Source organism: Phalacrocorax carbo, chromosome 3, assembly GCF_963921805.1.
Source record: "Phalacrocorax carbo chromosome 3, bPhaCar2.1, whole genome shotgun sequence".
NCBI lineage: Eukaryota > Metazoa > Chordata > Aves > Suliformes > Phalacrocoracidae > Phalacrocorax > Phalacrocorax carbo.
Window position 1 is genome coordinate 46688549 of NC_087515.1, and position 27162 is coordinate 46715710.

The 27162-nt window shown below is 41.9% G+C and overlaps 1 protein-coding gene across 7 annotated transcripts in view; it reads right to left on the reverse strand.

Annotated features, from left to right (window-relative positions):
- The window catches only part of PLCB4 (phospholipase C beta 4), a 211740-nt gene extending 200713 nt beyond the window's left edge, over window positions 1-11027 (reverse strand). For 4 of the 7 annotated variants that reach the window (XM_064446795.1, XM_064446788.1, XM_064446791.1 and 1 more), the window contains exon 1: window positions 10815-11027. The gene's annotated coding sequence lies outside the window, so the exon portion shown is untranslated. Of the gene's footprint in view, window positions 1-1912; window positions 3312-10814 lie in introns of those variants that run through there. The other 3 variants (XM_064446790.1, XM_064446793.1, XM_064446792.1) reach the window with 1 other exon arrangement.
- Between the last annotated feature and the right edge of the window lie 16135 nt (window positions 11028-27162).

The window sequence follows — 27162 nt, forward strand, 5'->3', positions numbered from 1 at the left end:
CCCCTCCCCGCTCTTCCTGTCTTCTGCTTTGCTTCTGATCAGTATTAAGCAACCGTCAACTTTTCAGAGGCAGTGAGTACACTGGTACAAAATAGTAATAATAATCAACAGCTACAGCACCAAAGGATGTCAAAACACTCTGCAGACAAGGATCACCCAGGCTTTACTAGTATCTTGGAAGGTGACAATAAAAAAATCTCTTTCTCAAGATGAGAACCCACAAGGAAGGGAAGAATTAAGTGACTTGTTCTAACTTTTGCAAGGCCAAAACACAGCCCAAATGGGAAAGCAATACTAGCACCGCAGAGCTAGACATGATCTACAGAGCTACTTACCATATCAAGCCCAAACAAGAAAGATAGACTGAGATAAACATTGGAGTTTATATACCCTGCTTCTCATCAGTTCTTCAAAGAACACCATCTCACTAATCTATATCTCATGGGCTTTGCTCAGAAACAGCTGCACTGAGAGCAGAACAAACTACATATCTGGTGATGTATTCCTCACAGTAATTTTTTACTCTTATCTTCCCTTTTAATGATGAAAGGAATAGACCAGTAAGTGGACATGCACGAATTTGGCCTATGAATCTTGCTTGATAAAACTACAGATGTATAAACCCAGTTGCAATAGTATTACAGTAAAAAAGGACAAATAAATTGCAACAAGCTTCCAAAAGGCACGTTAGATGAGGTGCAAAGTGATTTTCAGTTGAATACAAGGTTCAAATGGACTTGCTTGTTAACACCCACACTTTTGTCAGACATCGCTAACCTCTGTTTAAATTATCTTTCTGTCATTAAGAGATGTGCTAATTACCAGCTGAGCTGAAGACAATTCAGTTAAGCAAGAAATGCCCTGTCAAAAACTTTAAGACAACATTCTTTCATTTCTAAAACCTGAGATGTGATGACAGCAGGAAGAGATGGAAGGGAAAAAAAATTCATCCTCTTTCAGTCACCTTTAAATAAGAATTCCTTTACATGATTTAAAATTAACTTAGAAGTATTATCTTTTCTTCAACTTTGGCAAAAAGTATGTATACAGAAGCACCTACTTTTTAACTGAAATTATGAGATGGCTTCTTAGTAACTGAGGGATTCCATGTAACATTTTTTAAAATTACGCAATATTACCAGAAAAGCAGTCATCATCTTTTAAATTACCATTACTTTAAGGAAGATATGTACCTCACCTAACAAATACCTTAGGTCTACAATTTTACAACTTTCAGGTATACAGTTTTACAGGTCTTCACAAAACTGACACCTTATCCTGATAATTACTACCTCTAACACTTGGAAGAAATATATCCACAGGTCTTTCAGATTAACCTGGCAAAGCAACACTTTCGCAGTCCAAGTTTTGATTAAAATTTCAAATTACTCATGAAGGTCTTCACAAGTATTTAAATGGTGCTAAAGGCAGGGGTTATTCTTTTAGATGTCACCAGCCTTTAAGGGAATAGAAAAAACAAATCATTCAAAAGCTAAGCCCACAAAAAGGCTAATGTAATTTTAAGTAACTGGGAAATCTCTCATATTTTGTTGTACTAAGATTGTGTTCTGTAAAGAAAATTCCATTTAAAAAAAGGAGAGAAAGTTACATGAAAATACACAGAGGACATTCTGACACTAAATTACAGTGGGATGGAGCCAACCTCTTAAAAACCATATAATGCAACAGTTAACAGAGCAATGCAATTCCCTCTGCCATTTCTACTGGTGAGTATCAAAATGTTTTCCAGTTTTCAAAAGCCTTAAAGTAATCATCACATTGCTCAGCACCTCAATCATGGGAATCTACTCACCATATCAATCATCTGACGATTTAGAACTATCTGAAGAACTACCTGTATATCTTTCTGCATAATTTCAGATCAATTCAATAGATTTAACATATCAAATACCTGTGATTATATCTTTGTTTTCACAATATTCATCTTCAGTTGTTCTGCTGTGGGGAGGGGAGGTAGTCATACTAAGTTAAAGCAAGCAGTGTCTTCTCAAGAATAAATTAGAAATGAAAGCAGGATAAGATCAGTGAAGATTACAGGGCACAGTTTTATTTAACAGAGCATAACTAAAACCAAATATATATAAAAAAACAGAGCATGCATATCTTGACAGATTGATTCAGTTGATTTAATTTTGAAAACTGAAGTGTCGCAAAGATCATTATAAAAAACATCCCCAGCAATAAAGCTCTTTTTTTAAGTAGTCTACTTCATGCCAATTCATGGCTACTCATATAAGTATTGCTTTCACCTTGTGTGTTTTAAAATACAAAAAGCATTTACAAGATAAACATTTTTATATAGCAAAGAATTACTGCAAACATACACTTGATCTCTCCGCATCTGGAAATGCATTTACATTACACAAGGCTTTTAGTTCCAGGGAAACTCTGTTAGAAACTAATACACAGAGATCTGCACAAAACTTGGAGAGAACCATTTATCTACCTTTAAAAAAAAGAAACAAACATCCCTCTTCCCCACAAAAGAAAAACCCAAACAAACAAAAAAAACCACACTCAAAATCAACTGGCAGACTGTCATTGTAGCCAAAGACCAATACATTTTCTTTTTTTCTGAGGCTGCAATTCAGTGAAAGAATCAGCACTGAAAGTGAAGATGCAGCAGAGAAATGGTGATTAAGTTTTTATATGCAATCTGGACTACTAGATAAAGGTCTAAGTGAGCTGTGATTCCCCTATCCACACACGGACCACAATTGTGCAGTACAGACTTCATTAATAAGAATCCTTCTAAATGAACTCGACCAGACTAGCAGAAATGAAGATTTATACTTTCCACACCAATCAACCAAAAGCATACAACAGGAACAACAGCACTCAACACTTCTCTATAGTGAGGATCACACAGCTCTCTAGAGAGAAGAGCAAAACACAGAAGACAATCACTGTTGTTTCTTTTTCCTCTGCACCCCAGTGCCCACACATATTTACTAACAGCTCACAATACAGAACACTAAGTGATCATCAGCTGTCTTTCAGTGTAAAGGTATTTAACAGCTAAGTTTGCAAAAGAGAACTTGCTCCCATGCACCACAATTCATACATACATTCACAAAGGTACCAATACAGGTTACCAAGTTGAACGGCACTAAGCCAACCTTTTAACTCTCTCTGGGAGAAGTCCAGTTAAGTACCATATGCTTCTTCCAAGGTTTCAGTCTTCATTAATCCAACATGGGAAGTGATTGCAATCATTCCCATAAAAGCAATGCAAATACTTCCATTACCTGATGCAAAGACTAATTTAGATTCTTCTTGTACAAAGGCACACACACAAAATGGCACGCACTAACTATTCCTGTATGACTTTTAGAAGTTAACCTTCTGCTCTCATCAAGATATCTCAAAGGATACCATTTTATCAGCACCTGTTGGCCAAGTTAGGCATTTGTGCAGATTCCAGTACTTCCTCAGTCTGGGGAGAAGAGAATTTAAAAAAAGCATGCAGAGCCAAACATACCTAATGCTTTAGGATGCATCCAAGTAGACGAGGGTCTGTTTGATGTTAGCAAAATTATACCAATAATATCTGAATGCAGGGAAGCAGCAGCCTGTGCAACTAAAAATCTACATCCATTTTGTTCTGACCTGGGCCAAGGGCTTCTCAAAAGTTATTTGTCTTCCCTGCCACCTGCTATAGTCACAGGTCAATGAAAAGCCACTATGTACTTCATAGCTGAAAACCAGAGCATCAGCAAAAAGAACAGCCAGACTCTGCTAGATATTGCCAGATTTTAAGGACTTGGGGAAAAAGGAAAATTACTGTATCTGTTCAGTTGCAGCAGAGAGATTACAGGAGCAACAGTTCTTCCCCAGTGTAAATCTAGATGTACAGCAGGGGCAACTTCTAGCTCTAGAGCAAGCAGAAGAGGCTACCAGGGTCTCACAGCCCCAGCTGTTGTGCCTGGGAGAATATGGCAGTCCTACCTGCCAGGACAACGAGCAGCAGCTGAATCTCCTCCCTACTCAGACGACCCTATCTGAGCCCTCAATTATTCTCCCAGGTCACAGATCTCCCCTCCTTTCCTCCCCACCCCTGGAAACCCCCACCTTCTGCTTCAGCACGGGAAATCACCAATCAGAGCAGATAAGCACATCATGTGAGGGATGGCAGACACACTGAGGGGAATTTCCAAGAGCTCCCCTGCACCTGCAGCATACACAGATACAGGAGATTTCCAATGTGAAAATCAAAAGCTGAGCAGAGATGCCAAAGTATTTGCATTACCTGCGACTAACAGCTCTTATGCCAGACTGCAGCACCTAATTTGCAAGCTGCTCTGATATACCTGCAATCACATTCCACCTTCCCTTGTCACTTAATGTATGACAGTTATTCCTAAAGCATATTTTGCTAGAGAAGCGGTACACAAATAATACAGACTGAAAGACCAGAAAGCAGTAATTACTCAGTCTATTCTTTGCTAATGTCAGATATGCAGTACAGCTCTATGAATCCAGCAGAGAGCCCAATTAATCTGCACCAATCCTCAGGAACTGTATCTGAAGGAAAAAAAATCAAATCATCCAACAGCCCATCTCTGCCTTGCAGTCAAGGTTTAGGAGCAATACACAGTCCATTTCATCATCACACCATGCCACCCAACCTCTCCTTTAACAGAGTTATGCTTCATTGTCATCTCTGCCGCAAGTCTACTGTGAATTAACCGACCCCTCACCCCATTCTACCCCTCCTTCTTCAAAAATGCTTTTCCTTCACTGATCGGGGTCTTTCACAGAAAGGATTATACCAATTCGGTTTCATTCAATAAACCACGTTAGCCCAGCCAGAGTAACCACATCATGGGTCTCTTTCCTACTTCCCAATAAGGCATTCATCCTCCATTCCCACTCACTCTTTCCCAAGGGGAATTCTGTAAGAATTAGAGTAACATGTCACTCTCATGTCTACATAAAAAAAAACACAATGTCCATAAAGCTATCCATATTCAAAATTGTTGGGTTTGGTTGTTTGTTTTTTTTAAATTATTTTTTTAAGAACCTTTATCCTAATTTGTATATTTCAAAACAAATAGGCTCTTACTACAGTTATCAACTCCTTTCTTCCCCACATTTCCTTTTAGCAGCTGCAACAGCAGTACAGATGTAAGGACAAGCATCCTGAATCTAAAACAAAGCCCCACCTAAGAGGAAAGTAGAGAAGGTCTGTACATGCAACAAGCATAGCAGATACAGCAACATCAATAACAAACATCTCCACATGCTTAGGAGGGAAAAACCAAAAAGCAAGTGAGAGACGTGGCGATTTCAGGCATGGGAAATAAATATGTTCAAGGAGAAAAATGGGAACAGAAAACCCTGTAGAGTTTTGGAATGGCCTAAAATATCAAGGAGGAAAAGTTACCACTTTGTTATGAAAAGCTCTTTCACCCAACCTATCTTGTTCAAAACCACAGCTTACATCTCACAAGACCTTCCTTATTACTTGTTATTTTCCACAACATCGCACTGTTCACAGGATTGTGGAAACTCTAGATCACTGCAATCCAAGAGATGCTACTTATTAACCTTTCAAGTCCTTACTCTTTTTGCCCCCTTTATCAGTCACTAACCTCCTGACTGATTGCTTCCAGTCTGCAGGAGTGTGTGTGCTCAATATAGAAATTAGAAATAGAAATTCAATACAGAAATTGTTAGAAAAAGAAATCTATCCATAACTTCAAGAATAAATAGCTTACTCTTTAATACCTTTTTCATACCCATTTCTTCCTTACCAACGTGCACGCAAACATTTCTGAAGTTGAATACAGATGGCATATTGTTAGACCAACTGCAGATATAAGATGCTTTAACATAACTATTTGATAGGTGGATGACATCGGTAAATTTTTTCTCTCATCATATTTTCAGATGGTATTACACATAAAAACAACAGAATACAGACACCAAGCCTAGATTAAAACTTTTCAAGTAAATAATCTGTAAGTACAACATCTGAAAAGCGACAATGTTTTCAATCTGAACAGTAACTCTTGAACCTAGCATCTAACATCAGACTTCTCATGGTCTTCTAAAATTGCCAATTGCAAGATTAGCTCAAAGAAAGTTACAATTTGAGAGCCGCAAAGTCAACTGAATAGAGCAAGCTTCTTCAGAAATGAGGGGGCAGGGGTGCGTCCCTGTCTCACCTTATTTACCCATAGCTCCCAGTTACTGTTACTGCTTAAAGAAATAAGCTCTTGAGAAAAGACCAAGCAAGAAACCATTAACTGTCCAAGTGTAGGGCCTCATCACGGTATGATAACAGGTTCCATACAAAGCGGAAAGTGAGGCCCTAACTTTAGATATATGACAGCTGCCAATCACCAACCTAACTCAAGTTTTGATCACTTGCTATTAAAAAAATTAAGATGAGACAACATCAGGAACTATAAGTACTTACTGGTTATGGAACAGATTTTCTATCAGACAGTATGCAGCAATTGCAGAAAGTCAGATTATAGATTCACTTACTCATTAAACAAGTTGATCATTAAACGGGGAGGACAAGTGAGACTGCTCTGTACCATATCTATGGTCTCTGTGATCTAGGCTGTCTGTCCCATAACCAGCTATTAGCCATTGGTGGGACAGGATCAACACCGGGCTCAACACCAGTAACTGGCGATGGAAAAGAATGGGAAGCCACTGAAAGATCAAAGTAATAGCCCCATCTGCCATGGAAGCCTAAACCATGAAAAAGGCAAGCAGCCTTAAAAGCTGGAGAGCCCATATTTCTCCCTTCTCATGAGGAGATATGCTACATTAAGGCAACCTAACCTTTCAGTGACACCTGCACTGCTCCCCAGGAACATGTTCCCTCTCACACAAAGACCAACTGGAACTTCTTCAAACTCCACAGTGAAACAGAACATTACAACCATTCACAAATCCCATTCATCCAAGCCTAGTAACAAGAAAAAGAGGACAGTATGACTTTGTAAGTCTGCCTAAGGGCTGGGCTCTCTGGTGGAAAGGAAGAGTTTTGTTTCATTATTCTGCAAAAATTAAGTGTCTTTTGCTGTTGCGCACATATGGCTTTAATGAGTTCTTCATTCAGTGGATGATACCTCGAATGACTTGTACTGACAGAAGAAACCACAGCACTTCAGTACTTCATATAAGCTGATGTAGGTCTTCAAAAGGAAGGGATGTATGTATTGATTTTTCTTCAAGATCCCAGCAGTGACAGCATCTCAGGGGAAAGGTCAGCAACTGATCATCCACAGGTCTACTGGAGAGGAATCTCTAAGGCAACAATTGTACTGCACCGTCTATTTCTGTGCCTCACATAAGCTGCTCAGAAGCATCTTGCTCTGAAAACTATGGAGTCCCAGCACTAGCACTTTGAGAACAGCTGCAAAAAGGCTGTTCTGATAATCTTCCCCATATTGTGGCCCTGTTCCAGGCACTCAGATACATCAGCATGTCTTTCTGGAACATGGAAGTTACTACTAGGCATAATTAATTAATTAATGCCAGAATGGTTGGGACTCCATTGTCTTCCACAGTTTCACAAGCCTCTATCCACGTCCACAAAACTTCCAGAAACCACTACCATAAGATAATGAGTGAAGACCAACAAGACAAATTTTCATAGCTTAAGTGCTCACAAGGCAAGAACATAAGCAAAGGAGGCTGGTTAATGTCAAAGCACAGCATTTTTGGTATTTACACTTTTGCCATCCCATATATTCAAACCTTCTACAGGTCAGATCTTTAGGAATACAAAGGCCAAAAATCACAGGACAAAGTCAAGTCAACACACTTTTCCTGCACCAGCAAGAGGACCACAAAGTCTGCTCTCAGAAAGTCCCACCGAATAATATCTATCTGAGCCTTTGATGCATGCACTGAAGTCATTTTGATGTGGTAAGCATTACACATGCATCTTTCATAAGATTACGATGTCCTAAACAGCATATTCAAAGAACTTTTAAAGAGTTTACAGTCTGGGTCATAAACATCTCCACTATGTGCAACCTCTGCAGACAAAGAGTCTTCCCAAAACTGGATGTATTACGTATCTTGCAAAATTAGCAAATGAACTCAAGCCATCAATTTTGCAATTTTTGAAGTAGCACAATGCATCTATTTATGAGAAAATGGAACTAAGCCCAGGCTACTCATTAGCCATCCTGCAAATAATGCTTATGCAACCTTTACTAATGATTTCTACTAACAACCAACCAAAGATTTTATGATTTGGGAAATGTCACTTCTAAACTAATTTAGAACAACTCCTTAGATCTAATGGGACAGATGATTTAAAATATAGAGGAAACCAGCCTTCTCCGAGTCTGATGAGGTATCAATTTTCATATCTAGCCACTCTTGGGCAAGATGCTCACATTAAGTTTTTGTTCTCATTTTTAAGATTCTGGTAAGTATTCCTCTGCAACTTTCTCCCTTTCCCCTGGAAAAGGGATTAATTCAGCTTTAAGGAAAAACATTAAAACAAGTTTTAGACTTCAGCCTTCATCAAATTATGAACAGCAAGGAATAGCAACTGGGCTGTTAAAAACACCAAGGAAAGTAACCACTAAGCAATGCCAGTAGACTACAAAAAAATTACAAGTAAAAAAATGAAAAAGAAATACAAAATAAGTAATCTCAATAAGCATGGAAATTATACCCCTACAAGTTTTCAACACAGTATATGTAAACCTGGTGAAAATAAAGCCATCAGTTCCTACAAAGTGGTAACAAATATTTGACAGGCTCAGAGCATAGCCCCAAGTTCATCATCACAGCCAGATATTACTGGAACAAATGGCCGAAGTCTGCCACAGAAGTCAGCAGCATATATCAAGCCAAAAAAACTCGCCACTATTTTAGAAAAGGTGAAAGTAGAACACAACCAGCGATTTTGGATGATATATAACAGAGGTATTTCCTCTGTCAGTGAGGGAAACTCATCTCTCCTCCCACTTTTGGTCTTTCTCTCTTCCCCCTCAAGGTTCTTTCTTCGTTGCATGCTAAGAAAAAGCAGAGAGTGTAGGTTATGCATAAATTCATGACAGAAAACACTGTTTTAGAACAAAGCTCCTGTGCGTGGGCGCATGTCTATAAAACAAAGAGCATTGTTACTCTAGTGAGTACATATCCACATCCAGCAATCAAATTGGATCTTAAAATTTTATTTTGACAGCTACGTGCAGTTGTATTTTCACCAGAAGTTTGACTTTCATATTAATACCTGGTTTTTAGCAATATCACCAAGAGATTAATCAAACTGACATTTGAAGGCAGAGTGGTATTAACAGTTGTGGAAGAGAATTCTCATCCCTGAAATCTGTAATTTCTTTTTAATTAATTTATGAAATTATCAGTTGCAGAGAGAAATAAATCTGTTCCCAACTTGTATTTAGAGACATAATACAAAATTATTCTGCTCTATATAACAATAATTATGTTGTACATAGCAATATTAGGCACCCTTGATCTTGGGGAAACCTGCAAATACTGTCAACATTACACTTTGAGAAGTTAGAGAAAATAAACCTAAGCAAGCAACATCATGAGCTTGCTGAAACGGCTCAATTAAACTAGAGAATACAACCATCAACACAAATGTGTTATGAAAGAATCTGCTCCATCCTCTTGCAGAATCAGAAGTGCAACATTTTCTCTAGGATCCTCATTAACTCCAATTATTAAACTGAAAATTCCATGGTGCAACATCAGGTGAAGTTTGGAAAACATGAACACTATTTATGTATTAAGAGAACATGATGCATGCTTTACTGAAGATTTATGCTGTGCAAGACTTTGATTTTCTGTAGCCCCTACTGGTAACCTTTCTTACAGATGCATCCCCATGGACACTTTAACATTATATAAACTCCCCTAGAGATGAAGATTATCCTGTAACTTTCCAAAATCATCTCTCTTTGAGAAAGTATTCCTTAACATACATTATATACCTCACAAATGCATTAGATTCCTGGGTTTCTAGTAGATGTCAACATAAAAAGATACTTGTAATTTATTTTCAGATATTACAAAAAGACGACCGAGGCTGGGTAACTGTAACTGCAAAGGATAAACAGGATTAAGTAACAGGTGTCCGACTGCACATAATTCAAAGTCATGCATCAAATACGGTGCATAGATTTGCTGGCAAAACAGAAATATTGTTTTTGCACCTCGCCTTGAAATTTAAGTGATTTAAAAACATCTTTGTAAATCACACAAACAGACGCAACACAAGCACTTGTATCCCGAGAGACCTTTCTATACATCTGAAAGAAAAAAAACAAAATCTTCAAAAGGCGCTTCATTTCTCCGAAGGAAAAAAAAGAAAAAAGAAAAAAAAAAGAAAAGAAAAAAAAATCACACTACAAGAAAGTTATACTTAACTACACAGAAACATTTGTCACACCGCCCAGCACTGACAAAATCCGGATACACTCAGAAACTACAGCAAGCTGCACAGCTGGCAGCGAGGATGAGAAGAATCATTCGCTCACCAGCCACACACACACATGTACACAAAACCCCCCACAGACACACACAGACGTACGTGTGCGCGTACCTCCACCTCCTGAGAGGCAGCGGGCTAGTGCAGCGAGGCCGGGGGCCGGAGCCGGCAGAGCCGCCCGGCGGCTGCCCCGGGCGGAGTTGGGAGCCCAAGGTTACGGCGCGGGGCGGAGGGATGGCGGGCAGAGCCGCTACCCGCCAAGGGCGCGATGATGCCGCCGCCAGACCTCCACAACGGTCGACCCCAACAGTCGCCGCCCCGCGCGCGCAGCCCCTCACTGCCGCCTTACCTCAGCTGCTGGAGCGGGAGTCAGGGCGCGCGTCGCCGCCGCCGGCCCCGCCGCGCTGGGTGCCGGGGCTGCGCCAAGGCGACAACCTCCTCCTTCCTCCTCCTCCGCACACTGTGTGTGGGGGTGTGTGCGTGTGTGTCCCCGCAACCCGCCCGCCTCACAGCGGCGGCAGCTCCTCCTTCCTTCCTTCTCTCCCCCCCCTCCCCCCCACCGCGCTGCCCTCCCGTCCCTCCTCCCCCGCCCCGGCGGCCCCGCCGCCGCGCCCGCCTCAACCCCCGCAGCGCGGAGAAACGCGGCGGGGAGACGGGAAACCCCGCCGCCACAGCCGCCGCCTGGGCGGGCCGCGCCGCGCTCTTCACCGCCTCCCCCGGCCGCGGGCAGCCGCCTCCGCCCGCCGCCCAGGGCCGCGGGCAGCGCATGGCAAGTGGGCTTCGGGGCCGCGGGCGCGGAGCTCCGCCTGCGCGGCCCCTAGGAGCAGCTGGACCCAGCTTCTCTACACCACGGGTAGCGGGCGAGGAGCCGCGTTCCCGTGAGGATGCCCGCGCCGGTGTGCGCTACATGCATTTAAAGGGCGGCTGAACAGGCGAGGTGGAAATTCCCCCGTGTGCTCCTGGCTCCCGCCAGGCCTGCTGTCTTCAACGTAGAAACACAGCTGAAGAGAAAAAGGGGTGTTTAGGGGCTGGAGGGTTACCAAACTGTCGCAGCTTTTGTCTCATAATTATAGTCGGATTCCTTGAGCAGTAGAGGAGGCTGAGTGCTGGGCAAGTGAGCTAAGCCTGCAAGCGGTCAGGAGCGTGGGATTCCCTCTCCAAATACCCTCTGTCTGGCCCTGTTACAGCTTGTGACTGGCTGCAAACCACTACCATGGATTGCCCATGTAGCACCCTGTGCCTTTCCCAGTGCTCCTCACTTTGCTGTTGTCATCGTGTGCTTGCTCTCCGTTTTCCCTCTCTCCTCACAATATTGCAATAAGTGTTTTCCTTCGTGTCAAGAAAAAACATAAAACGCCCACAAAAACAAACAAGTGCTGGGTTTTACAGCCAAAGCAGGTTCCCCATTCCTTTTCTCCTACAGCTTGCCCTCTTGGACTTCGTTAGTGAACTATCAAGTTTGGCCGTCTGGGGCCTGCAGCCTGATCACCCTGAAGGGCCACCTGCACCGAGAGCTGGTGGCAGCACTCAGAAGTAGGGAGAAGCAGCAAGCCACAGCTGAAGTGAGCTGGGGAAGCAGTGGCGGAAACTCTGAAGTAGTTTTGCTAGACAGTCATAGTAAGCGCATTGCATTGCCACGAACTACTGGATCTGGTAATGCAGTGGCCAGAGCTTATGCTATGTTATCCTATACCATAAACTGTAAAAATCCAGCTTGGAACAAGAACCCCCTCTGGCACCAGGTGCTGCACCAGGATGTGGTAAAAATTATTGTGCCTTCAAGAGCTGACATCGTGCTCCTGGAGCTGCCGTGGAGAAGTAAGCAAAGGGGTGACCGAGAACAACAGCAACGATGATGCATGATTTCAGGGACAGCCTGTCAGCACAGCAGACCGACAGACTGAGGGATTTTTGTAACTGAGGCAAGTGTTATTTTAAGCAGATGTTCGTATTTGCTTATGTCTGCTCAATTAGAAATTCCTCATGGGCATGGTGGTAGAGGTAGGTCTTTAGAAGTACGCGAAGGGGAACAAGGCTGCAGCTAAGGCTCAGGCAGCTGTATCATACAAAAGGAGGTGTGGGAAGGAAACAAAAAAGGAACCTGCATGAGAAGCACATGAGCTGGGTGAAGGCCAGTATTGCTGGCAGGGCTAAAGGGATCGAGTCAACACAGGATGTAGGAGCAGCAATTATAGCCATTAAAGATGGAGGGCATTGGCTAGAATGCGAGATGGACATGGGGCTAGTGAAGAGGGTTTTTTTGTGGTTCCAGAAGTGTTAGTTTCTAAATTAATGACATGGATGCATCAGTGGGTATACAAATGAAGTGCCTCATGTCTTTTTCATTGCTTTTTTTTGTTTTTGCCATTGGGCTGCATGTAAAATAAACAAATTATTAGAAAAGTAGTAATAGAAAATATTTTCATTCCAGTGAGGCATAATGGCACACTCGCTAGCAAACAGTATTGAACTCTCCCTAGGAATCCTTGTGTGGTTTGTGTTCAAGCCTCTAGAGCTTGCGCTGGCTGTAAGCACAGTCGCTGTTACTCTGGTCCATAATGCTCTCTGGCTTTTCCCATGATTTCTTATCTCCTCCCACCCCAAAATGGCTTCTACATGACAACAGGTCATGGCTGCCTGCCTGTGTGAGGGGATTTTATTCCAGGGTAAAACTCAGGCATTTTGTCTTCATTATTGCCATTCTTAAAACAGTTTTAGCAAAATGTAGGGACTTTAATATTTGCGTAACTGCATGAAATACAGACAAGTAGTGGCATCTCAGAATTAGTTTCTTCAGAAAAAGCCGTTCTTTCAGTCTTTCCCTTTCGGATGTCAGCTCTCTGTCCTGACTTGTTCATTGAAAGAAGGGCAGTTATCAAAGGAACATTTGCCAGGACCATAGCTCTGCAAGAAAACTAGAGGTACCGACAATGTCTGTTTTAACAACAAGTAGACTTCACATGAAAAGATGTTTAAAGTCATAGAAAGTAAGGCCATCAGAAGGTCTGAAACTCTCCACACAGCCATAAGTGGCAGGGTCAGGCCCACATATCGAGATTAATTCCCTCGTTGCAAGTCTCGTTGTGGTACAACAGTTAACACACTTGGACTTCTAAACACAGTGCAACTGGTGATGATGCTTTTGTCTTTGTTTTTGCACTGATTTCCTCCTGACTTCAGCAGTCAGTGTGACTTGGCTAGTTAGGGATGAGTTAGGAGTGAATCTGAGAACCTCTGATTTTACAGCTAGTTCTTAGGTTGACGTGCTGCCTTGCTGTAGACAGGATACAGTTGTACTGTTTCATTCGGTTCCTTGCAAAATATTAGTATTTCCTTCATTAAGAGCGGTTTGTCAATACAGGACAACATTTACTAGCTATAGCTTTATAAATAGTACATATAAACATATGCAAATGCTAAAGATTTCACCCTTGTGACTTAGAATCTTAGACATAGGAAAGGATGAACAATGCCAACAATTCATGTCATTTGGAAACAAAATGCCCCATGAAACAGCAGAAAAATCCTAACCTCTGAAGTGATCAGCTGAAACCTGGTGCATTTAAAACGGTTGTCTCTGGCAGAGGTAGAACACCACATCACCTAATCATGTCAGCAAAAAACTACAGCTGTCTTCAGAGGAACCTACTCAATCTGCAGCATATTCAGATGAAAAATTAATCTTCCAAGGACATGGAAAGTTTGGTAAAGTAGCATGATCTTTCACTTTTATTTCTTATCCGATACAAGGGTGCAGGACATTTCACAATCACAACCCCACTACATCTCAGAATATCCACACAAAGCAGTTTATTCCCAGTGATTTATTTCCAGGTTGTCTAAGGCAAAATTTTCCTTAGACATCAGCATGTGTAGTGATTGAAAGTATGCCGTAGGTGTAGAAACACAGTAGGTATTGAAGTTTGAACATACAAAATTCAGTGAGAATGTTGAAGCTGTGGGTCTACACTATTAGCTCACAGACAATCTCTGATAGAGCCTGTGTTGATTGAGCATGTGTAGCACTTCTTACTGATTTATACCGCCTCTTCGTCGGACCATTAATTTATTTCTAAGCCTGGATGTTCCTGTTAAATATGTTGACATGGAATACTAAGGAAAGTTTCACGTGCATAATTAAAAACCATTATAAAATACATGAATAATTGTTCCCTTTGCAGCTTTTATTTTGGTCGTCTTGTACGTAGCTACTATAGTGCTGCAACACAAGTCATTTCAGAGCTAGCAATGAAAGATGTTTTTCCTCGGACACAGTCCTTAACAGGTGCAAGCTTAAGCGGACGCTGTTTGTCTTTTCAGTCCTTATCTGCTGCCATCCTGCACATTGCACAAGAACAGTTTCCTATGCCACAGGTAGTACATCTGCATAGGCTTTTGGGGCAGACTGCTCTGCCTGTGCTCAGAGCTCACTGGAAACTGCATTAGGATGATGCTCAAGCTATTATTCTTCATGATATGACTTACTAACCTGGGCTTGGTGCTGTACACAGTAGCTGCAGTGCATGTAGCTACATGGCGTTTGATCTGCACGGTTCCCAGGGAGGACTTTGCTGCTGCTTCTGCCAAAAGGCTGTACTCAATGTGTTATCATCTGCCACTAATGGTACTGCAGTTGATATTGATGGGTAAAATACTGGTCTCAGTAAAGTCAATAGCGAAGCATCCACTTACATCAGTGATTTTCAAGTCTCATATTGCAGCCAAATCTGTGCGTCTTTAATGCAAAAGGCAATCCAGTGGTCACTCAAGGGGCAAACTGCAGACTGAAGCAGACATACATTGATTTTTCATCTACTTTCAAAAAATGGCTGGGGTGAATAATTTTGATTTTAAATACTTTTTTTTTCTTCATAACCATTTTGTTACAGCTTAAGGCAGACAGCAAGCCTGGAATATTTTAGTCTAGTAGTTAAAATTTTGGCAAAATAATGAAAGTCTTGGCAGTTTTAACTGTAGATGCCTCTACCAGCTCTCCCTCCCAAAATGCTCAGCCAAACAAATATTTTAGTTAGGCAGGACACGGCAAAATGAAAGAGATTTTCCTCTTGAAGCTTTCCTTTTTTGCAGTTTTTTTTCACAAGATCATTAATTTTCCACACCTGTAAATACCATCCTGTTCCAGGCTGTTCATGGTCCCAATCATTTGTATCAGCTGTGATATCTTTGTGCTGCAGACCCATATCCCATCAAATGTTTTGATTTAAAAAACCTAAGGTTACATTATTAAATGCTAGCTCTCTTGACAAGTAAGATTTCTTCCAGTATCAGATACTTGTTTCATTATAAAATGAAATTAGCTATGATAATTTTTTGGAAAGAGTGTTAGCTTCTTCCTAGGCTTTTTAGGAAGCTACACAGACACAAAGATGTATGTAATAGGAATGAGTGGGAACAAAGGGAATGTTTTTCCTCTGCCTACATATAATATTAATGGCAGACATTGCAATTATTATTTCTGAGGCCTATCTTATTAAAAGGAGTGAATATTACTACTCAAAAGTGTGATAGTAGATCTCTTCAGGATACTAAATAGTCTCCCTATTGTACTGGGATATGTTTATCTTTAGGCTTGTGCTCCAGGTCTTCTGAAAGCAGCAGGAGAGAGCGTGGGGCTGGAGAAGAGTTCCTCCAGAAGCTGGATAATGCAGCATAGAGGAAAACAGAGCTTTCAGGATAATGCTGCTAATAAGATTGTGTTTTTCCGTTTGGATGTTAGAGAAAGGGGTTGAGTTTCTTTGCCTGGTTTAATGACAAGAAATTAAATTTAGTGTTGAACAATACTTATTGAATCTTTCAAGGTACCAGTAACTCCACGTTCCAAAACAACGGCATCAGTATCAAAACTATCACAGTACTATTAAGTCTTTCAGACAAGAAGCCAGTCAGCTTTTATGTGTGTGAGACAAGGATCTCTGTCCTTCATCAGCATCCCCATCCCCATCTACTGTGACCTGAATGGGGGCAGGATTTGTTGCTGACAGTCTTTACTATGTGCTAGAGGCAGCAGCCCAAGGTACCCCTGGGGCTTCTTTCTCACTTTTGAGAGATCATTTCTCATTACTGTCTTAAGAAGAACAAAGCCCCACTGGCCCCAAACATGTATGAGAGAGTACATTTCACCTCCAGTCCCTCCCTCCATGTATTTATATCGCTAATGAGGCTAAGATTGCCTGCCGAGCTCTTGAACCTGCTTCTGCTTCCCCACTCTCAGCTTGCTGAGTATGTCTTTGTGGTGGTGCAAATCCAGTTGACTTTTGTCTAATGTTCACGTGAGTTGAAGGGGTTTGGGCATGGCCTGCAAGAAAATCCTAAGAGCATCAACACAACCGTGGTTGAAACAACAATATTCAGTATTGTAAAAGCGTGTCTAGAAGGGCAAGCAGATTACATCAAAACTGCTTCATAAAGCAAAACTTACTAATCAACTGTAACAAATCTGTGCTCACTTGGAAGTACTCTGCTTTAATTATTAACACAAAATGCGAGGACTTTTCAGTTTAGGATTTTTGAGTCTAAAGAAAGACTTCAACCCTGAAATACAATAAAACAGTCCAACCCATGCATCTTCCTGTGTGATTTTTAGTTTAGCAGTTGACTGTCCTTTGTGTTTGGTCCCATCAGATGTTATTCAGCACCCATTTTCCTAGTGTCTCAATACTTGTGATTCATTTATAATAATGGAGGTAAATTCAGTATCAATAAATTCAAGTGGGAAATCCGAAGATGCTGTCTGACATTAGTGGTGAGTTTTTGCAGCAGCCCTTCAATATAAACAGTGAAGTCTAGAGACTTCAGTGTTTGTTTTTTGTGGTTTTATCATGGATTATATGACACAGCGCTTGCAGTGGAAGGTCCCTTCCACTCCTATGTAAACATTTTCTGAATCTGCTTCTCTATATTTTCCTTTAGATCTTCTAGGAACAGTAGCTTAACTAAAAACATTACCCTGTATACCCCTCCTACGGACATACCTTCCTGTTCTTCCCTTTCCAGGGTTCAGAGTGTTTTCTCTTTCTCAGAATTTCCCTGATAAATTGTTGCTTGATGTCACTGATCTTACTAAAGTACGGTAAGCGTTTAGATGTCATCTGAGTCTGTATATGCATTTGTACAATGCAAGTCCTAGTGTATGCAGAGTACCCAGAGGCTTTCCATACTGCCTCAACATCAGAGATGTCCCTTGAAAGTGGTGGTGTGTGGATCAGACCGTGATTCTGGATAGAACAGTGAATAAACAAAAAAATCCCATCAGCTGTTTGAATATCCTTGATATTTCAATTCTTCTGCCACTTGTCACATTTCTCCTCTGGTACCGTTGCAAAAAGTCAGTGACATCAAGCGGACTTGCTTGTCTTTCCTCCCCACCGAGGGAAGGCGTACATCCCCACTAGGAGCCAACCAAATGCATTTTGTACAATAGCAAGTGCGTGTTGCTCACTTCACCTGACAGTCAGCAACAAGGTGCAAGGCTGTCGGCTGGTGAAAAGGGAGGGTGGGAAGGATAGTGCAGAGCACCTGTATGCCAGAGGGGCCCAAGTATATTAATGCCACCTACTGCTGCACCATCTGCAGGTTATTACACATGATAGTGACTTGATGGAGAGTGAGTTATTAGAAAGGGGTCACACCACTTCCACTGTGTGGGCCTAAGCGCACCTCCTCCTGCTATGCTGTTATTTATCTCTTCACCTTACCTTCAGTGTTCTTTAATTCATACACTGGCAGTGACACATGGCAGGAGTCCACAAATGCATAAAATAGCAGCTGGTTGAGCCCTAAAGGAACTGTCTTTTTGGCAATAAATCTGAGGAGCAGACAGCAAACCACACTTTAGTAGGTACAGAACAGGTTGGTCACTTGAATGCTTATGTACACGTTACTGCAGGGATGTTACTTACTCAGACAGGCACAGACAGCAAGAATGCGACATCAGTGCAACACCAATAGCAGTATTGTTCCCTGGGGACCCTTTCGAGGGACCTCTTTGACATTAGTGCAGTATGGACAGCCAGGGGGTATCCTGCATGCACCAGGCTTGCACAGGCAACTGCAGGTACCTGCCTCCTCCCTGCTTTTGACATGAGTAGCTGTCACATCCCCTTCTTGAATAATTAAGCTACAGCCAAATATTCAGAGTGATTTGTCTATTGTCTGGTGTTGAGCAGGGGGTGGCTCGCTGCAGCACCACACAATGGTGTAATGTTCTTGCTGACTCTAGGAGTAACTTTTTTTACTAGAAGGGCACCAGTGGTTTTGGTTTTTTTTCTTTTTGTTAATACTGCCCTTAACCCTGTATATTGAGGTATTAATAACCAACCTGCCCTTGCCGCAGAGCAGAGACCCGTCTCTATCATCAGACCAGTGAAGAAAGGACTTCCTTCAAACACTGCCTGGACAGCAAGCTGCATGAGAAAAAAAGCATGGTGTCCTTACTAGCAACATCTGTCAGTCATGCAATAGGAATGCTCTGGCTTTCTCCTCAGGCTGTGTAACAGGATTTTATCTCCTGGCCCTAAACAGTTGACAGTGGACGGGCTTGAAGGAGCTGGAGAGAGGCTCTTGTGATTTGCAGCCAGGAGGTGATGAGACCCAAAGGAAGGTTCCCACTTCTCTCAAGTATGAATCTGCTATCAAGAGGCACATCTCCAATCTTCCTTCCCACTATCACCCCAGTGGGGTGTGCTTCCCCTGCACTTGGAGTACCATACCCTTTCCTGCTTAAGAGCTCGACTCTAGGTTGAATGGAGGGTGCGAAGCACTGTTTGAACTGAAAACTCAGCATTGCCAACCTCAGAATATATTCAAAACAGATAGTAAAAAAATACTGTTTATGTTTCCTTTTTTGTCATCCTCTGCTCCCTCTCGCTTTCCTTCCCACCATCTGTTACTACTGCCGCCTACCACTCCAGACCGCCCACCACATGCCTTTCCCCCTGTTCTGCTGCCCCAGCTTTGCCCTTGGAGCAATAAGTCTGCCCCAGCAGCACAAAGGGATTTGCAGCAGCAAAGCCAGGTACTCCCTGACTGCCTCACTTCTCCAAGCACTGCTGGGAGCAGAGAATACACGTACCAAGTCACCTGGCCTCAGCAGAAGCTGGACACAGAACGCAGGGGATGCTAAGGAAGCAGTTTTGAGCAAAGGAAGTAAAATTACTGATGCAATTTCACCAGTTTCACCAACTCTGCCAAGGATGGGTTTGGCCCAAGGAAACAGGAGGAGAGCAGCACATGAAAAAGTCAGACCCTGGGAAGCAGAGTTCCATGCCCTACAACCGACGCTGACAATGCTGTGCACACATGACAGCAGCCATACAATTCCACAATTGCTCATCTTCAGTTCTCTAACTCTGTAGCATCACTCCTCAGACTAAAACCTTAATGAGTGCTTGCCAAGTTCTTGTAATCACACCAAATTTCATAATTTAAACATGTTTTGAAGCTCCAGAGAAAAAAATGCACATCAGTGGGAACCAGCCATCTGGAAATCTTTGCAGTCTTTTTTTGATCATTTGTTTGTTTGCAATTCAGCTATTCCAGTACTGTAAGCGTAATTTAGTTATTTATTTTTTAAGTTTTTAGGTTACAACATGAGTTTTGACTAATAGATGAAGGCACAACTCTTACAGGGGTAATTCACTACTACAAAGAGTGAATTACTCCCAAATTATGAGTAAGGTTTGTGGTTATGCCAAGATACGATCCATACCGTTACAATCCATTACTTCTTCCTAATGCTCTTTGCACAATGGTTTCTTATAATGTCATTTTCCTCTTGCCTCCCAAGTTGTAAGCGAGGGGTAGGTTCTTCATCTTAGGGTACAAAGGAAGAGACAGAAGCAGCCTCGCCAGCCATGAGCTATCAAAAATATTATTTGTCAAATCATCGAAAAAAGAAGACACAGCAATACAAAATGCCTTTTAAAAACATCCTTTGGAATATGCCATGAACCCAGCCCAGGTGCACTGTACACTATGTATTACAATATGTGCCAGCTCTGCCTTCATACAAAATCTAAACGGATTTAAATAAGTGGTTACATTATGCCTTCTGATTTCACACCTTTTTTTTTTTTAAATTATTTGTCCTTGCTGACATGAGTTTATGGATCATATTATTCCTTTCTTCATATGAGTCTGTGGATGTTGCAGAATTCTGTTTAAAGGAAATCAGAGAGAAAAATAGATTTGTAGATTATGCTTTGATCTCAAAAAAACCGCGCTTTTTTTTCAGATAGCCCTGCACCCTTCACACACTCCCGTTCACACTGGGCAGGGAAAACATCAGTGTCAGTCCTGCAAGCATCAGAAATAGTGGACAAAGCCCTAAGTGAGAGACCAGAAGAAGCAGCTGTAAGGTGCTTCTCAGCACTGCTGCTTGTTAGATAAAATCACAAGAATATCCATACCATATTGATATTTGAGAACCAGCATTAGCATTTTTAGAAGTGAAACACAATTTGGATGTTCCTTATGGGATGTCTTAATGTTACCTTAACCAGAAGGACAAGCTGATGTTATTTTTCATGCTGACATTACTTTTCATAGCTGATGCCTCAAATATGACCCTCCCACCGTTAATTATGGAAAAAAAAAAAAAGAAAAGGAAAAAAATAAAAGCAGAGTGGATTGAAGAAGATCTGTTCTATATTCAGTACAGATATCCCCAGCACTGTGTGAGTGCTGCTTGTGGGACCAAGAGAAGGCTTTGTCACTGTCAGTATTTGGGGACAGACAGACATTCTCCAACTTTCTGCCCAAAGCAGGAGGTTTTCCTGAAAATGAGGGATGGTGGAGAAAAAGAGAACTAAAATACCTGTTCCTTGCAGGAGCTAGGTAACCTGCAAATTCATCCAGCACCTCACAGTTAGAGGTGGCAAAAGCCAGCTAGAGTCAGGCTATGGCTCCTGATTTCTAATCCAACTGCCTTTCTTTTCAGCCTCAGAGAAGTTTTAATACCAGGCTTAACCTTTCTCTTATTTTTCTCAATAACTAGGATAGTCTCTTGTCCTAATTCTGGTCCTGTGCCATCTTTTTCTGGCCAGTGGAGTTTTTTGTTTTTTCGTTTGGTTCGGAGTTTTGATTTTTTTTGTTTGGGTTTTTTTTCTTTGTTAATTTTCTTTATTTGTTTTGAGTGTTCCATTTGAGGCACCTAAATGAGAAAATAGAGTCAGGAGAATTGAACACAAATTAAAGTGGAGGAAGAGAGAGACTAAGAAGTGAGCTATGACAGCAAAAACCACTTTTGTGGAAGGCAAAGCAGCAGAAGCAGAGGAGTGGAAGGACACAGGAGAAACAATAATGACAAGAAAAAAGAGAAGACACAGAAAAAGATGAGCTAGCAAAAAAGTGTAACACCAAAGCAAAAGCTACACAATAATCTGCTGTAAGGAAAAGAAAGCCATTGGACTGTAGGAGCAAAATGAAATGGAAGTCAAAAGAATACACAATTTTATTTCAAAAAACAATTAAGAGGCCAATCAAATGTCAAATATAGAACAAAATTGAATATTCCTTTAAATGATAAGATGTATGACCTTGGAGGAGATGGCAGTAGTTTTCAGGGTTTTTTTCCCAGCCATATCTCAGGCAAAAACTGTAGGTGTTGAGTAAATTTTTAATTGAGACCATAAATGATTTACATGTTCACAGCAGTGCATCCCTCCTTCCTCTACCACCAGTGAAATTCTTTCAGCAAGTATCAAATCTTAATTTCCAGTGTCATTGTCATAAATAAAGGCTAGTGCTCTATGTTCTCTTCTACTTCCTGATAGGACATTGTTTTGTGCCCGTTGTCAAGCAAAGCTCCAATTGAGAAGTTTCTCTTTGAAAATATATTTTACTTGAACATAGCAACCTAATCAAAATAGCTGTTTATAGTCTTAGGAATCAAAACCCCCAACTGTTAACATTCGGATGATTCTACAATTAACGTTTGTATGATCTTACATCTTAATGTGAATATATTTGAATGCTTTTGGGTGCTGCATAATAAAGAGCCAGTTACTAAACTTAGTAGCACTTCATGTAGATTAGACGATATAATTGATGCTTACAGAACAGGACCCAGAGAAATTAATTTTATGTTGCTCCAATTTCACTGGTTTAAATTAAAGAGTTACACAAAGGGCCTTTATACCATGGTGGGGGAGGGGGGAAGTGCACGTATTCATGGATGATCGCAATCATGTTTATTTGTTCTCTGGAAGTGCGGGATGTGTTGTTATTCCTGCCTAGGGTGATCTCTCCCTAGCTCAGCACCCCATGCTGCAATCTCACTGCCTCAGACTTCAGCCTCCTCCAGCATCCCTGGGCTCAGACACATTTCCTGTTTCCCTGCCTTTTGCTTCACTTCTTGTAAACCAACAGCATTACAGATTCTAACAACTCTGCTGGCCCAAACAAAACCAGTACAATCATGCTTACATTGGGTTTTTTGAATCCTGTAACCATCCTTTTCCAGCATTAAAGCTTTGGACATACTGTGGGTTTTCAGCTCACAATTCAGGAGCAATAGCAGGGGAGGCATTTAGCCAATCCTCCTTTATCTGGCCTAGACAGAGAAACAACTAGAAATCCTTGTGTCCCAGTACACATTCCTCTGCCTCCCTTCCCTTCCCCCATCCCTGCTCCTCTTTGTGCTTCAATTCAGCTCTTCCAGGGAGTCAAAATTTGTGCTAACATCTCCTCCTATTAGTCCAGCCATTAGAAATTTTTCCAGTCAAACCTCTGGCTCTATATGCAAAATTTGGAAGAGGAGGGCCTTGCCTAGAACAGAAATAATCTCAGCTTTTTTTTTTCTCCAGACCCTGCTCATAGAATCATAGAATCATTGAGGTTGGAAAAGATCTTTAAGATCATCAAGCCCAACCATTAATCCAGCACTGCCAAGTCCCCTACTAAACCACATCCCTAAGCACCACATTTACACATCTTTTAAATATCTCCAGGGATGGTGACTCAGCCCCTTCCATGGGCAGCCTGTTCCAATGCTTGACAACCCTTTCAGTGAATAAATTTTTCCTAATATCCAGCCTAAACCTCCCCTGGCACAACTTGAGGCCATTTCATCTTGTCCTAGCGCTTGATACTTTGGAGACGGACACCCACCTCACTACAGCCTCCTTTCAGGTAGTTGTAGAGAGTCTCCCCTGAGTCTCCTTTTCTCCAGACTAAACAACCCCAGCTCCCTCAGCCAATCCTCATCAGACTTGTTCTCCAGACCCTTCACCAGCTTCTTTGCTCTTCTCTGGACACGCTCCAAGCCCTCAATGTCCTTCTTGTCCTGAGGGGCCCAAAATTGAACATAGTATTCAAGGTGGGGCCTCGCCAGTGCCAAGTACGGGGGGACGATCACTGCCCTGCTCCTGCTGGCCACACTATTCCTGATACAAGCCAGGATGCTGTTGGCCTTCTTGGCCACCTGGGCACACTTCTGGCTCATGTTCAGCCCCCTGTCAACCAGCACCCCCAGGTCCTTCTCCGCCAGGCAGCTTTCCAGCCACTCTTTCCCAAGCCTGCAGTGTTACATGGGGTTGTTGTGACCGAAGTGCAAGACCAGCCTTGTTCAACAGTTGGCCTTGGCCCATCGATCCAGCCTGATGTATCAAAAGCCTTTAATGATCAGCCTGGATAGATCTGCTGGAACTGTGCTGTGCCTCCAGGAGAAGAAAGACTGCCAGAGACATAAGGTACAGATAATTCATACTAGCCAGGCTGGAACTTGTATATTGGGATAGATAACTCCAATCATCCCAATATTGTATTATACATGGGAGACAATTTACTGTATAGATGCCAGACCTGAGGCCAACCAGTGAGATTTACACCTCCAGAGCCAGGAATATAATTCAGCTGCAGCTGATCAATGAATGCCTGAAGCAGATGGAACAGCTCCAGGATTGTACTGAGGTATGAACCTGTTAGCCTGAGCGCAGACTGCAGCCCTGAGCATCTTCCTCCCAAACAGGTGCTGGCTCCTAGAGGTGCTGTCGTTCGCTGTCCCAGCAAAGTTGGGAACAGGTTCTGCACATTCTAGTGTAATTTACTGTAGTTAAGGAGCTCCCTAAAGAGATCAGCCCCTTCCCAGGCAGTGAAGGGGTTTGAACCCAGGCTCCCAACTTGGCACTGAAAGTGACGTGGTACTACCACATTATGGAGTAAAGGAACAACTTGGGTATCTAACCCCAGAAGATGACTTTGAGTTGTGTTGGAAGGAACTCCCCTGCATCTAGAATTTAACTGCAGCACAAATAATCCTGAATCATCAGCATCAATGAGCATCAACGACACTAGTATGAAATTCTGTCCGAGAGGCTCCTAGTTATGCTGTCGCATTCCAAACACTCTAATCTAAAATGATATTTATCATGAAAGTCATAAAAATGGGAACTCCAATCGCCAATGTTTGATGAAAGGAAGGAATATGTAAGATTTTTGTGTGTGTGTGTGTAATCCCTAATTAAATATCAGCAGAAAAGGGAGGTGAAAGCAACAACAGGCAGGGAAAAAACTGTATCGGGCCTCATTAATACTGTAGCAAATTGATTTTTCTGCTTAGATTCCAAGGAGCAACAGGAAGCTTTTGTTAAGGTAGCTAATAGATTAGCACCCGTTGGAGAGGCAGAGAGGAAGGGAGATACTCGTATGTAAAACCTGCAAACTTTTCCACTTTTGAAAACTTTGACCGTTTGCTTCAGACATTAGTATAAAACTCAGTGGTGTGGTTTTCATAGACTAGTATAAGCTTACATGATTTTTTTTTAACAACTTTACCTGATAAAAACCCCCATCATTTTCACTGTTTCTAAGACCTGCCCTCTCCTTTTATCGTATCTGGGGAACCATGAATTGAAGAATCCAGAATTGCTTGTCTCTGTCTAATCACTTGCCCAAATTTCAGTTCTCTTTTCATGCAGCAGTTCAGATGCTATGACTGGCAAGACATGGAGAGAGAAGCAAAAATTGTCACAGAATTAAAAAAGGGCAATAATATACCAGGTGCTACTCCATTGTGCCTAAAGAGACACCAACACAGCTTGAATTGCTCTAAATTCTCAGGGTTTGTCTACACAGGGCTGTTTTAATTAACTTCAGTTAAACCAATACAGATATTTAAGTGGTTGGTGCTGACTAAGGTTTAACAAGAGCAATATGGTGCCAGAAGGGTTGTCCCAGAATATTGTCAAAGTAATGGTCTGTTTAAACATACAGGTATATTTAGATAAGATGCAGTATGCATGCTTCGCAACTTAACCCTTGTACAGATGCAAGGCAGGTAAAGATGTCCAAAAAGACATTATCTCCTGCCTACCTACTTAAAAACACACCCTCTGAAACACTGTTGGATACTGGGTATGGTAGAGCAATAGCCTCATCACTGCTGAAAAGCCTGTGTGCTTTTATTCCCATCTTTAAGGGTGTCATTGTAAGAAATCAGAAATCAATTATGCATGCAAATGCACACCTGCTATACATGTGATATTGCTATGTACATAGGCTGAGTACAGTAGGCAGGCTCTGATGTTACAAGAGTAGGCAGATTAGTATTTATTGTACCTTTTCAGCACAGGATGCAATTCTCATGATTGCTCTCAAATCTTGTGCTGTGCCAGAAATCCCATGGGCTGCAGAGCTGGGATGTCCCGTGGCATCCCAACATCCTGGCTCACTGCCCTTCCCTTTCAGGGACCCCCCCGGTAAGGGTGCACCTTTGGCTCTTCTCCCAAGCTTTATTATCAATGCAAGGAAAAACAAACAGAACCTCTCCCCCGCCTCCCCCAGGACCCCAAGCCTTGATATGTCCATTATATTAGTGCTGAATTCATTCTAATAGTCTAAATCCAAAAGCAATGCTGCTTTACACATCTTTCTAGCTCAAAGTGCACCTTTTTCTTTTCCTTCTAAAACCTTTTCCTATTTATACCCTTCTTCAACAGCTGTGCCTTATTCCCCATTCAACATCCATATTCCCTTAAGAGGGATAATTAATTTAGAACTCCAGGCAATAAGACATAGGTGAGAAACCAGCTTTCCTGGTGTTGCCTTTCTTTTCTTAAGCATTAAATGGTGCAATTCTGCCCACATTTATATGGAAACGGGAATACACCTAAAAATCAAAACCAAAACCAGAAAATAATTCATTTTAATGCTATGCTAGCATAATGAAACACAGGAGGAATTGCAGAAATCATATTCCTCTACTGCAGTAGTAAATCATCATAGGTTCTTACACATGTCTTCTGACAAAACTAGGCTTTGATGTGTCATCTTCACTTAAGCAACCACATGCTTGCTCAAGTAAATAATTTCAAGAGGTATTTTCAGGAACCTCAAGTGCAGGAGTAGTACTTCAGAGATTTCTTTTCTCCATCAAAGCAGACCAGCCCATTTGCATTCATTTAAGCTTTCTGTACATGCTCCCTACCTTGCAGTCCTGAAGGCTGCTAGCAGTCAGGTGCTTCAGTCACTGGGTGAATCTCAGCCCTTTCTTACCTGAGATGATGGATCCAAGAGATTATATTGATCTCACAAAAAGGCAAAAATGAGTCCCCAGGCTAAGGGAGCTGTCAGCTTAGGACTTGTCTAAACTGGTCTTAGGATGTTGTTGACCCTTACAAAGAAACTCACCCTGTGACTGGAAGAGGGGAAACTGGGGAAGGCTCATTGTCATCCCACTC